The following is a 10,009-nucleotide window of genomic DNA, read 5'->3' on the forward strand; positions in this document are numbered from 1 at the left end:
TATTCTCTTCGTTCATACCGATCTTGCTTGATTTCACTACAGTTGGTACTCCTGTTTTTGAGAGCTTTTAATTTTCACTTGCGGTGTTACTATGTGTATTATTTTTATTATCAAATATTATTTGTTATTGTGAATATTCATTATTTAGCGTTTAGAATCCTCGTGGTTCAATTTTTGGGCTGATATCATTTACGTATCGCTATGGCTGCCGACCGTGCTAAGGCGGCAATGTTATTTTTAGCCATCAGGTGTGTCTTTTGTGATTTAATTATTTATATTGCATGCCTTGCCCAAAAAATTTTCTATGTGTTTATTCATATATTTAACGCTATTATTATTATTATAATGAATATTTGTGCCATTACTCCGTTTGATCTGTCTGGTTGGGGATCGTCAGTTGGTAGCCCTGCTGCCTCGTATCACGTGATCCTCCCCCACGCTCCCCCTCTAGCTAGGTGGGTGGCTAGGCTTCTCCCCCCTCCACTAAGGGACCGTTGCCTTCCCTCCTTTTAGAGGGGGTAGTTAAGTGTTTATGGACTTTGTCCTCCGGGTGGCCCGGCAGTTTCGTCTCTGTCTAGTCTGGTTGGCCACCGGTCAACAGAGTTGGATCCCGGTGCACCTTATTTTATATTCACTTTTCATTCTGGCTTATGTTATACGAAACCCTCCGGGTTCGATTGGCAGTTCTTAGTTACAGTTCCGCCCCCCTATTATTTTATAACATTTCCTATGATGATTATATATGACAGATCACTACCCCGGAGTCCCTAAAGGAATTGGTATTGAATATACCTTTATATCCCGGCCCGGGGTCTACCCCACCCCGGGAAATCAGACACTATGTGTCTTAATTCCTTGTTATTGCATCCTTTTTTATGCTCCCGGCTTGACCGGAATGGATGGCTATACTTTAGTTTCAAGTTAGACTTATGTTTAGGCCCGGGACCTCCGGTCCCGCCCCTATGTAAGAATATTACAGTTAAGCTCTAACCTTGCGTTAGACCTATGTTAGGCCCGGGTCCTCCGGACCCGCCCCTATTTAAAAAAAAAAAAAAAAAAAAAAAAAAATAATAATAATAAGTACAGTTAAGCTCTAATCTTGTGTTAGACCTATGTTAGGCCCGGGTCCTCCGGACCCGCCCCTACTTAAAGAATAGTACAGTTAAGCTCTAATCTTGTGTTAGACCTATGTTAGGCCCGGGTCCTCCGGACCCGCCCCTACTTAAAAGAATAGTACAGTTAAGCTCTATTCTTGTGTTAGACCTATGTTAGGCCCGGGTCCTCCGGACCCGCCCTACTTAAAGAATAGTACAGTTAAGCTCTAATCTTGTGTTAGACCTATGTTAGGCCCGGGTCCTCCAGACCCGCCCCTACTTAAAAGAATTACAGTTTCTCATATACTATTCTTTTTACAGATGGTGCATTGTCTGACGCCGGCCTGTGCAGCTGTTCTGCACCAGCCTTGTGGCCACTCCGTCTGCCGATCTCACGCCCCTTGTGGGGTGCAACTGGAAGACGTTGTGGTATGGCACCCGGATAACTGTGTGATTTGCTTCGACCTCATCACTACCCTTGGATCTGACTCGGTGAGTCCCGTTGGCTATATTGCCTTCTTATTTTATTTACTATTAGTAAGATATCTATGGTCTTGAAGGACCATTGGGAGTCTCCCTTTTATAATTCCCACTATTATTTCAGGCATCCCCGGAGCAAAAGTCTGCGGCTCGGGCCACACTGAAGGTGTGGGTTGGTGGGTTTGCCCGGAATGTAAAGTCTAAGCGGCCGTACGTCCTATCTGAGGACTACTGCACCATGGTTTACCCCAACGCCAAGTCTTCAGCTGCTGTGGCTAGGCATGTGGCAGCTCCCATCATTGCCCACATTGATGCCACTATAACGGGTCTCATCGACCCAGAGCAAGATCCATCGGACGCCCCCGGAGGTCTGGAGGACAATGTTGCCTCCATGAACCTGGACGTCGAACCAATGTTGCTAGACGAGCCGGATACAGGTAGGGTGGTAAGTGAGGCAGGTGTGTCCGGCGCTGAGATTCCTATCCTCAGCCCCGCTCTTTCTTCTTCTTCTGATCGCTCTTCCTTTCTTGGATTTTCTGGGGACCGTGATTCGTCTCAACGTTCATACCCGGTTCCCCCTAAGGATAAGTCTACTTCAAGGACCTTACCCAAAGCTCGCAAGCCTCACAAGACTTCTCATGGCTCTAAACATGGTACGAACCCGTCTTCAAAGACCTCTGGTTCCTCCTCTAAGTCTCACGACCCGGGAGTTCCTTCCGCCCCTCCTGCTGCTAGCCCAGGCCTTTCCGAATCAGCTATGCTTCGCATCGTGTCGGAGATGCAGGCAAAGTTGGTTTCGGAGATGCAGTCGAGGATGGACACGATGTTCTCTAACTTCGGTCAGAGAATTGGGGCTTTAGAGCAAGGAGCTCCGGAGAGAGTCCAAAGCTCTCTCATACCGGATGCCTCTAAGCTCCCGCCGTTTGCCAAGAACAACCCCTGGCGGATGGCTCTTCATTCCCCGTTCTCAGACGGAATGTTGACTCTGGAGGGCCTTGGCACTCGTCCTCTAGAGGACTTTGAATTCTTTCCTCCGGGTCTGGCATTTCCATTTCATGGTTATGCCAGACTTACCGAGGAAGCTTTAGTGCGATTAGACAAGGTCCCCAAAGAGACGGTCATCTTCCCGAAGGAGCAAGCCCAATCTGTTTGGGCCAGATTTTTGAATGACATCGGCTGCACTAACACCATGCTGACGCCTTATAAAAGCTCCTTTACGATGTTCTTAATGGACAAGAACACCTTGACTCCATGCGTCAATAAGGTGGCAGAGCTTGCCTTTCAATATGCTCTGGAGGAGAAGCCCTTGCCTCCCATCCGAGAGGTGGATCCAATCTCCCTCCTTCTTCCCTCAGGTATTGAGTGTTGGGACAACGTCCATACCACCTTTACCTCCGGAAAGCTTGCAGCAGACTGTGCCTCAGTCTTGTTTAGTGAGAAGCTTCCCCGTCTCCCGGAATCCCTCATTAAACAGGAATATGATTCCCGCCTACGTGTGGGCCGTACTCTAAACCTGGCCACATCCACGGAGTCGATAGCCTTGACTTACGATACGGAGAGTATTTTTAAGTCTCTCAACAAGGCTACGTTACAGTCTCTATATTATGACTTGTATGACTTCGCTACTGCTAAACGCAGATGTCGCAAGCATGTTCTAGCTGAGGCGACGATTAGGCATGAACCTAATAAACTCATCCGGTCCTCCTGTTGGGGTTCAAATCTCTTCCCCGAGGATCTCGTAGAGGAAGTCTTGGCGGAGGCCACTAGGGTTAATCAGAGCCTTAAAGCCCGTTGGGGTTTGACCCCTAAACGCAAGTATGACCCCGCAAATTATCAAGCCCGGGGTAGGAAGATGCTTAGACCATATACCTCCACCCAGTTCAGGCAACAACAGAGTGCTTCATCCAACTTCCGGCTGCCTCTTCCTCCATCTTCTGTTGTCCCTGCACAGCCTTCCACCTCTCGGGCTCCTTCGGATGACTATGTCACCGTTCTGCTACCTAAGAGCCAGCTTTCTGGTGCCTCTGCCACTTCCCCTGCCTTTAACCAGTCCTACGAGGCTCATAGCTCTTCCCAGAGTTATGGTAGAGGTAGAGGCTACCACCGTGGCTCTAACCAGAACAAAGGCAGGGGAAGAGCCTTTCGCAGAGGAAAGAACTTCCGAGGCAGACGTGGAGGCAACTCCTCAAACCAATACTGAGGTGCAGCAGGTAGGGGGGAGGCTCTATGCCTTCCGCAACAAATGGAGGTTCAGTCCCTGGGCGTTCAGTATCATCTCCAAGGGACTAGGGTGGAGTTGGATTCAAGGACCTCCTCCTCCGAACAAATTTCGTCAACATTCCACTCCGGACCTGGTCGAATTTGTCCAGGATCTTTTACAAAAGAACGCCATACAAGAAACGAAACATCTGAAGTTTCAAGGTCGGCTGTTCAGTGTCCCGAAGAAGGATTCAGACAAGAGAAGAGTGATTCTAGATCTATCCCTTCTCAACTTGTCCATTCAATGCGACAAGTTTCGAATGCTTACCGTCTCGCAGGTGCGGACCTTACTTCCCCGTGGGGCCGTCACCACCTCTATCGATCTTACAGACGCCTACTATCACGTCCCGATAGCGAGACACTTCCGTCCGTACCTAGGCTTTCGCTTAGGGGACAAAAGTTACTCCTTCAAGGTGATGCCTTTCGGGCTCAACATTGCCCCAAGGATCTTCACAAAGCTAGCAGAAGTCGCTGTTCAGGAACTCAGGAATCAAGGGATTCAAGTAGTAGCCTATCTGGACGACTGGCTCATTTGGTCAGACACCTCCCAAAATTGCCTAAAAGCCACTCACAAAGTCATCCATTATCTTCAATCTCTAGGCTTCCAGATCAACTTCAAGAAGTCCCGTCTTCTTCCAAAATCGAAGTTCCAATGGCTCGGCCTGCAATGGGATCTTATATCTCATACTCTGTGTCTTCCCAGACCCAAGAGGTTAGAGATTGCAAGGAACACCAAACGCTTTCTCAAAGACAAAGTAAGTTTCAGACGACTCCAAGAGAAGATTCTGGGGTCCCTTCAGTTTGCCTCAGTGACGGATCTTCTTCTGAAGGCAAAATTGAAAGATATCAATCGTGTCTGGCGTTCGAGGGCGAACCGGAAGCTCCGGGACAGGAAAGTCCGCCTTCCTCCCATTCTACGGGAAAGACTTCTTCCTTGGACAAGAGCAAACAGTCTGTCAAAGTCAGTTCCCCTTCGATTTCCGCCTCCCGAATTAATCATTCACACAGACGCATCCCTATCAGGTTGGGGCGGCTATTCTCAGCTCAAGAAAGTTCAAGGTCTTTGGACTCCCTTGTTCCGCCATTTTCACATCAATGTGCTAGAGGCCATGGCAGTTCTTCTAACCCTGAAACGTCTCGCTCTTCCCAAGAAACAACACCTTCGTCTGGTCCTCGACAGCGAAGTGGTGGTCTGCTGCCTCAACAGAGGCGGGTCAAAGTCAGGGCCTCTGAACCATGTTCTAGTAGCCATATTCTCCCTAGCAGCCTCGAACCGTTGGCATCTTTCAGCTGTCCACCTGGCGGGAGTCCGGAATGTAGTGGCAGACGCCCTGTCCCGGACCTCCCCTCTAGAATCGGAATGGTCACTCGATCTAAAGTCATTTCGGTGGATTCTCTCTCAGGTTCCCGGTCTCCAAGTGGACCTCTTCGCCACGGAATCCAACCACAAATTGAGAGTATATGTGGCTCCCAATCTAGACCCTCAGGCTTAAGCCACAGACGCCATGTCACAGAATTGGGACAACTGGGAAAAGATTTATCTCTTTCCCCCGGTGAATCTTTTGCTGAAAGTTCTAGACAAACTGAGATCCTTCAAGGGACAAGTAGCCTTGGTCGCACCCAACTGGCCCAAGAGCAACTGGTATCCTCTCCTGCGGGAGTTGAGATTATACCCTCACCCGATACCCAATCCGGTTCTGTCTCAGATAGTACAAACACGCGTTGTGTACGCTTTCTCAAACATTCAGAGCGCCCTAACTTTATGGACTTTATGAAGTTTGTGGCTATGCATGGTGCCAATATTGATCCTCAAAACACCTTGTTCCTAGAATCGGATAAACGGGATTCCACCATCCGTCAGTATGACTCTGCAGTTAAAAAGTTGGCAAAATTTTTAATAGACTCAGACGTGAACTGTATGAACTTGAACCTTACAGTCACTTTCTTTAGATCTTTATTAGAATCAGGTCTGGCAGCCAATACTATCACCACTATTAAATCGGCTCTGAAAAAGATCTTCCTAGTGGGTTTTAACATAGACTTAACCGACTCTTTGTTAGCTTCAATTCCGAAAGCTTGTGCCAGACTGAAACCGGTTACTCGTCCTACCCCGGTGACCTGGTTCCTTAATGACGTACTCAAATTGGCTTCTGATACCATTAACAGTTCTTGTGATTACATGCCCCTTCTCAGGAAAACACTTTTCCTAGTGAGCTTGGCTTCCGGGGCAAGAATTTCTGAATTGGCAGCCTTGTCGAGAGACCCGGGTCATATTGACTTTCTGCCTTCAGGAGAGGTCCTTCTTTCTCCTAACAAATTCTTTTTGGCTAAGAATGAAGACCCTCAAAACAGATGGACCTCCTGGAAAATTGTTCCCCTCACGCAAGATCCGTCGCTGTGCCCTGTCACTACTCTTAGGTCTTATCTATCCCGGACCTCCTCTAACTCCTCGGGGCCTCTATTCGTTAGAGAACAAGGCGGTACCATTACTATTAAAGGGATCAGGCAACAAATTTTGTATTTTATTAAACAAGCTAACCCTGACTCTTTTCCTCTTGCACATGATATCAGGGCGGTTGCCACCTCAGTGAACTTCTTTCACCACATGAATTTTACAGACCTTTCCAGGTATACAGGGTGAAAATCACCGTCAGTGTTCAAGAAACACTACCTTAAACATTTGGAAGCCCTAAAATTTTCTACAGTAGCCGCAGGGAGCGTAGTTACTCACGAGTAACTCACAGGTTAATGCCTTGACTCTTTATCTCTCCCTCTTACCTGCCTCATTTATACCCTATTGTATTCGTTGGTCTCGCACCTGAATACTGTTATTATATTTGTAAATTTTATGCTCCTGAGTATCTGTATATATTATCACTCACGGCATTATTATACCTACCTTATTGGATTTATGTTCATATTTAAGATACCCTTATAATTGTTTTTTGGTACTCATCTCTGATTAAAGCATCCTGTATTTCTCTTACGCTTATGTTTTTTCCTTTATTTTGCAAGTTTGGTGACATTTTTCTCTTGTATAGATTCACTGGGCGGCACAGGTTCGAGCCCAGAAAAGGGATTTTGACGTAGGAAAAATCTATTTCTGGGCGAAGGACCTGTGCCGCCCAGTGAACCCTCCCAGCTCCTCTCCCTTGGAGTCCCCAAACTTTGGGTGCTAAGGAGTTGGGTTCTGAGCGGATGCATTGTAGTAGTACCGAGTGAGGTTGAACGGCTCTCCTCTATTGGGGTTCTCTGTCGTGGATTAATCTAAATAGTGCGGGACCTCTGGAATATACGCCCAATTTTATACCGACACCAATAGGTGAGCGAGCTAGTTAACCTAGCACTCCTTTACATTTTTTCTCTGGTATATTTAGCAGTAAATTACCTAAGAATAAGTGCTAAATGGAGCTTATTCACTGGGCGGCACAGGTCCTTCGCCCAGAAATAGATTTTTCCTACGTCAAAATCCCTTTTTTGGGTGAGATAGCCATGTCGTCCTGATGGAAGTTCCTATAGGGTAGCTTCCTTGGGTATATTTGACTACGGTGATATTCCCAGAGAATTTATCTTAAGGTATCCAGAATTCTAACTCCTGGAGCAAATACTGTATCCCTAAATAAATTTAACCGGGATATCGCATAATATCAGAGGAAGTATTCTTGACAAGCCACATAGCAATCTACACCCCGAACAGAATTAACACTTCGAGGGGTCAAAGTGGCAAGAAAACGAAAAACGAGAATGAAAGGAGAGCCGCTAACAAGGCACCTCTCCTATATCGCTTCGAGTGCGTACATAGCGCCGCCGACGGCGCCATCTATATTCATTTTTGCGTAGCTCAACAACTCAGTGTTTTCCCTGTGTTTACTCGTAAAACTTGGATTATTTCAACCTCATGATGCTTTCTCCAGCCTCTTCTGCCTCTGGAAAGTTGAGTATTATCTTTATTATGTATAAATGTAAGCTCTTGGTGTTTTTAAGATAATTCGATAGCGATATTTTAGTTACAAGAGCTGTTGCCTACCGGAGGCGTCCTGGACGCTCTCGCTCGCCATGCATGAGTCATTTAGTTAGCCAGAGCGACGTTCCCGGCCCTTATGCTTTAATAATTTTAGCTATTTAGCTTTACATAGGAATTCTTTATATGATGCTTTTAGTATATCTATTTTTGGGTGAGATAGCCATGATGGAAGGTTCCTTTAGTAGCTTCCTTAGGGTATATATGACTACAGTGGATATTCCCAGAGAATAAAAATAAAGGTTTCCAGAATTTTAACTAATGGCGCGAGTACCCTTAAGGTTTCCCTTTAGGATATCGCATAATAACAGGGGACGTATTCTTGACACGCCACATAGCTATCTGCACCCCACATAGCGTTTACGCTTCGAGGGGGAAGATGGTGGCAAGATATGGGAGGAGCCGTTACAAAGTTCTCCTCCTCCGTTACTGTTATTGGTACTCGGATGACGTCATAAGCGACGCCATCTTGGCTGACGTCATCACCGCCCGCGAACTCCATTCCTTTTGGTGTCAAGGCCAGCCCCCATGATACAGTAAGATCGGGAGGGGGCCTGCAAAGGCCTAGTAGAAAATAAGGGTGGGTCCATCAGGACGACATGGCTATCTCACCCAAAAATAGATTTTTCGCTTCGCTCAAAATCTGTTTTCTGGGCTCAGGCCATGTCGGCCTGATGGAAGTGTACCAGAGAATTAATGTATCGTGGAATTTTTCCCCTCAGTAGTGCCTTCGACTTCTAGACAATATTCCTTTGGTCTATTGACCCAAGAGACCTGTGACTTTACCGGTATATGTCACTTCAGTTAAGCATGTACTATGTTATTGCTTCCTGCCCCCCAGCAGGGATGAGTCCTATTGGACTTATGGAAAGTCTCGAAGTTGCATGATAAATGAAACTCACCCAGCATCAAGAAGTACCTGCCGATCCCAGAGCAAGGTAATAGGTAAGGTAAGTATAACGTGTTGGAACAAATTACCTCGGTCTAGATGAGTTTGTTTAAGCAGAGAAACAATAGAATTTTATTGTTCCATCATTTTATACAGAATTGAGGGATAGTAAAACTCTCAAACAGTTTTTTATTACAATGTTAGGGCGAAATAAGACGCACGAAAACAGAAAATTAATTTATTGGCAATAAATAAGAATTTGCATAAATTGTAATAGAATGTAAATTAGTTACATAGACTTGGGACATTAGTAGAAATAGTTGTGGTATCTGAAAAGGAAAACTTGCCATCACACATGTTAATTCCGTAAGAATTGTAATGTATTTCTAAAAATGTCTTAGATACACTTCATGTTTGAAACACGTGGCACAAGTGTTTTAGTCTGTGACTTCACCTTAGTATATTTAGAACAGTCCGTAGTGTCACTCGGTGACACTATTTTCACTATGTTGCGTACTAGGGTCAACACAGACACCCTTAGAGTTAGAGTCCCATATAACTCACTGTTCATCGCAGCACTAAGCAGCAGGTTTTAACACACTACCTGCAGCTCCCACGAAGTGTTTAATTTCTTGCACCTGCTTTGCGTAGTGCTCAAAGAACACTCTCGATGACTTCCATCCCGTGAATGAGCGAAGACTCTCGAAGTCCATCGACTGGAAGAAATTCAGGGAAGAGGCGACTTTCCTGGGATCGTGACCTGCGGGTGTACTGTCAGGGTCCCCTCTGCGAATGAAGTAGATGATCTTCGCCCTTAGTTGTTTAAGTGACAAGTCGGAACCCGATGTTTTCCCTTTAAAGAGCAGTCCTCCACCGAAGTCTGAAGTTCTTCAAAGATAGACCTTTAGACTCTCCACTGGACAGAGGGAGACATCTTTCTTCAGAGGGCAGATTCTCCAGGGACCCCACCTCTTGGTGGGTAGCTCGTTCTTGGCGAGAAACGTTGGGTCAGGAAAGAGGGTGAGTTCGCCTGTTTCTGCGAACTGGATCTGACCTGCTTCCCTTGATAATGCCACAATTTCACTAACTTTAGCCCCCGAGGCTAGAGCAAACAAGAAAATCACTTTCTGGGTCAAATCTTTCAGAGGACAAGTTTCGTTGTCCAAACCTGAGGCAAAATGTAGCACCTTGTCAAGAGACTAGGAGATGGGTCTCGGAGGGGCTGCAGGTCTGAGTCTAGCGCATGCCTTCGGCAACTTGTTGAAG

This window comes from Palaemon carinicauda, chromosome 6 (genome assembly GCF_036898095.1).
Source record: "Palaemon carinicauda isolate YSFRI2023 chromosome 6, ASM3689809v2, whole genome shotgun sequence".
Classification (NCBI taxonomy): domain Eukaryota; kingdom Metazoa; phylum Arthropoda; class Malacostraca; order Decapoda; family Palaemonidae; genus Palaemon; species Palaemon carinicauda.